The 4,079-nt window shown below is 35.4% G+C and overlaps 1 long non-coding RNA gene across 1 annotated transcript; it reads right to left on the bottom strand.

The window, feature by feature from the left end:
• Positions 1–2,173: 2,173 nt before the first annotated feature.
• Positions 2,174–2,569, bottom strand: LOC119770388. Its single transcript, XR_005278798.1, has 2 exons — positions 2,421–2,569; positions 2,174–2,321 (listed from the first exon to the last, which is right to left on the bottom strand). It is a non-coding gene; the product is annotated as an uncharacterized LOC119770388 (long non-coding RNA).
• Between the last annotated feature and the right edge of the window lie 1,510 nt (positions 2,570–4,079).

The raw sequence follows: 4,079 nt of genomic DNA, 5'->3' as shown, positions 1-4,079 counted from the left end.
ATAAGGTGGTCCGGTTTTCGAGAGACGCGTCTGGGACCAATTTTGGGCGAGATTTCCAAAATAGTTGCAGTGTTGCAAATTTTAAAATCGGGTTTTCGGCCACTTCCGAGGGTTTTTCGCATTTCTGAGTGCGGCAGGCTTCTTTGTTCCCTTTCTTATGACATTTTGGCCAACTTTGAAAAAATTGTCGGTTTTGATTTAGGACGGAAATTTGACATTTCGAATTTTTTCTCCGTTTTTGGCCTGAAAGTTGGTTTTAGGTGCGTTTTTCGGGCAATCTGGGCCCGGATTCGGATTTGGGAGACAATTTTCGACATAGTATGAATTACCGCGGGGTCGAGAAAATTCAAAATGGCGGCCTTGTAGCGGTTTGAAAATAAAATTTGCCCCAAAAATGGGCTAAAAATCTCGACTGCTTGGTAGAAAATGTCATTTTAAGGGTGTTGCCGACATCTGGGGTTTTAGGATGTTCTACACTATTGTTCACGCTGTTCTTGCGCATTTTTATAAGGTGGTCCGGTTTTCGAGAGACGCGTCTGGGACCAATTTTGGGCGAGATTTCCAAAATAGTTGCAGTGTTGCAAATTTTAAAATCGGGTTTTCGGCCACTTCCGAGGGTTTTTTTCGCATTTCTCTGTGCGGCAGGCTTCTTTGTTCCCTTTCTTATGACATTTTGGCCAACTTTGAAAAAAATTGTCGGTTTTGATTTAGGACGGAAATTTGACATTTCGAATTTTTTCTCCGTTTTTGGCCTGAAAGTCGGTTTTAGGTGCGTTTTTTGGGCAATCTGGGCCCGGATTCGGATTTGGGAGACAATTTTCGACATAGTATGACCTACCGCGGGGTCGAGAAAATTCAAAATGGCGGCCTTGTAGCGGTTTGAAAATAAAATTTGCCCCAAAAATTAGCTAAAAATCTCGACTGCTTGGTAGGAAATGGCATTTTTGAGGGTGTTGCCGACATCTGGGGGTTTTAGGATGTTCTACACTATTGTTCACGCTGTTCTTGCGCATTTTTATAAGGTGGTCCGGTTTTCGAGAGACGCGTCTGGGACCAATTTTGGGCGAGATTTCCAAAATAGTTGCAGTGTTGCAAATTTTAAAATCGGGTTTTCGGCCTCTTCCGAGGGTTTTTTCGCATTTCTGAGTGCGGCAGGCTTCTTCGTTCCCTTTCTTATGACATTTTGGCCAACTTTGAAAAAATTGTCGGTTTTGATTTAGGACGGAAATTTGACATTTCGAATTTTTTTCTCCGTTTTTGGCCTGAAAGTTGGTTTTAGGTGCGTTTTTCGGGCAATCTGGGCCCGGATTCGGATTTGGGAGACAATTTTCGACATAGTATGACCTACCGCGGGGTCGAGAAAATTCAAAATGGCGGCCTTGGAGCGGTTTGAAAATAAAATTTGCCCCAAAAATGGGCTAAAAATCTCGACTGCTTGGTAGAAAATGTCATTTTTAAGGGTGTTGCCGACATCTGGGGGTTTTAGGATGTTCTACACTATTGTTCACGCTGTTCTTGCGCATTTTTATAAGGTGGTCCGGTTTTCGAGAGACGCGTCTGGGACCAATTTTGGGCGAGATTTCCAAAATAGTTGCAGTGTTGCAAATTTTAAAATCGGGTTTTCGGCCGCTTCCGGGGATTTTTTCGCATTTCTGAGTGCGGCAGGCTTCTTTGTTCCCTTTCTTATGACATTTTGGCCAACTTTGAAAAAAAATGTCGGTTTTGATTTTGGACGGAAATTTGACATTTCGAATTTTTTCTCCGTTTTTGGCCTGAAAGTCGGTTTTAGGTGCGTTTTTCAGACAATCTGGGCCCGGATTCGGATTTGGGAGACAATTTTCGACATAGTACACGCAACCTAGACTTCGGTCAAATTGACCGAAAAACTCGGTAAATTTATCAGAAATTCTCTGATAGAGCGTCTCTATCAGAGAATTCTCCGTCAAAGCTTTATCAGACATTCTCTGATAAAGTTCATGAGGTTCACGGAGGCAGATTTGACAGATGAATTCTTTGATTGTGTTGGTGAACTCCTTGGCAAAAGCTTTGTTGCCAAATCTCACCACTTGGGCAGCGCTAGCGTCGTTCCGGTAAAAATGCACGCACACCACTGCAACAGTATATTTGTATTGGTAAGGCTGAAATTTTGCTTTGGGAGAATGAAAACGAACGATGAAACAGTTTTAGAACATTTATTTTCATAATATTTAACACTGTTGAAGCACACTTTTATTGAGCTGGATCTACCGAATGAGGATTCGGTTCGGTTGGCCACGAGATTCTGGTTGTTCCAGATTTTCCGGTCATCGTACGGCCATAACCTGCAACAGAGGAAAAAATAAAGTGAAAATCTACCCGTACATGACAAAATACAGAATTACTTTCACTTTGCATTTAAATACACATTTAATTACACTTACTTGATAGTAACAGCGGCAGTTCAAACATTTTTTTTCTTAATTTTCACCACAGAAAATGGAAAAAACGGCACCGCTGCAGCGAACAAAACAGACGCGATATTTGGTTCAATTTGTCATGGCGGACATTGACTGCTACGATGGGATGTTCAAATACTACGATGACATAACAAATTATAGGGTCGTTCAAATATTACGTACATTGAAAATTAAACAAGAAAATTTAAGTTTCGCATTTTGGTTAAAATGTCAAAATGTCAAAATGTCAAAATGTCAAAATGTCAAAATGTCAAAATGTCAAAATGTCAAAATGTCAAAATGTCAAAATGTCAAAATGTCAAAATGTCAAAATGTCAAAATGTCAAAATGTCAAAATGTCAAAATGTCAAAATGTCAAAATGTCAAAATGTCAAAATGTCAAAATGTCAAAATGTCAAATGTCAAAATGTCAAAATGTCAAAATGTCAAATGTCAAAATGTCAAAATGTCAAATGTCAAAATGTCAAAATGTCAAAATGTCAAAATGTCAAAATGTCAAAATGTGTCAAAATGTCAAAATGTCAAAATGTCAAATGTCAAAATGTCAAATGTCAAATGTCAAAATGTCGTGTCAATGTCAAAATGTCAAAATGTCAAAATGTCAAAATGTCAAAATGTCAAAATGTCAAAATGTCAAAATGTCAAATGTCAAAATGTCAAAATGTCAATGTGTCGTGTCAAAATGTCAAAATGTCAAAATGTCAAAATGTCAAAATGTCAAAATGTCAAAATGTCAAAATGTTAAAATGTCAAAATGTCAAAATGTCAAAATGTTAAAATGTTTAACATTTTATAATGTTTAACATTTTAACATTTTAACATTTTAATATTTTTACATTTTAACATTTTAACATTTTAACATTTTAACATTTTAACATTTTAACATTTTAACATTTTAACATTTTAACATTTTAACATTTTAACATTTTAACATTTTAACATTTTAACATTTTAACATTTTAACATTTTAACATTTTAACATTTTAACATTTTAACATTTTAACATTTTAACATTTTAACATTTTAACATTTTAACATTTTAACATTTTAACATTTTAACATTTTAACATTTTAACATTTTAACATTTTAACATTTTAACATTTTAACATTTTAACATTTTAACATTTTAACATTTTAACATTTTAACATTTTAACATTTTAACATTTTAACATTTTAACATTTTAACATTTTAACATTTTAACATTTTAACATTTTAACATTTTAACATTTTAACATTTTAACATTTTAACATTTTAACATTTTAACATTTTAACATTTTAACATTTTAACATTTTAACATTTTAACATTTTAACATTTTAACATTTTAACATTTTAACATTTTCTAATCTAATCTAATCGAACACAAGCGCAGCCAGTCCGAAGAAAGCATCCTGGAAGAACTTGTGGTAAGATTACGCCTCAAGTCCTTTCTTGTCAATATTAATGATTACAGTACATCCGAGTTACCCCGAAAATGTATAGCAAAAATTAAAGCGGCCAGGCCTACTGCGTTGCATTAACCGCAGAGACAGATTCTGTGAACGGATCACATTTCACAGAATCATCAGGAGGAAGGATGCGTGGACATACCGTACCAAACGCTCCGAATCAGTTGTGGTG

The sequence above is a fragment of the Culex quinquefasciatus genome, chromosome 3 (genome assembly GCF_015732765.1).
Source record: "Culex quinquefasciatus strain JHB chromosome 3, VPISU_Cqui_1.0_pri_paternal, whole genome shotgun sequence".
Taxonomy (NCBI): domain Eukaryota; kingdom Metazoa; phylum Arthropoda; class Insecta; order Diptera; family Culicidae; genus Culex; species Culex quinquefasciatus.
Note: the sequence above shows the minus strand (reverse complement) of the source record. Positions and strands in the feature narration are given on the sequence as shown.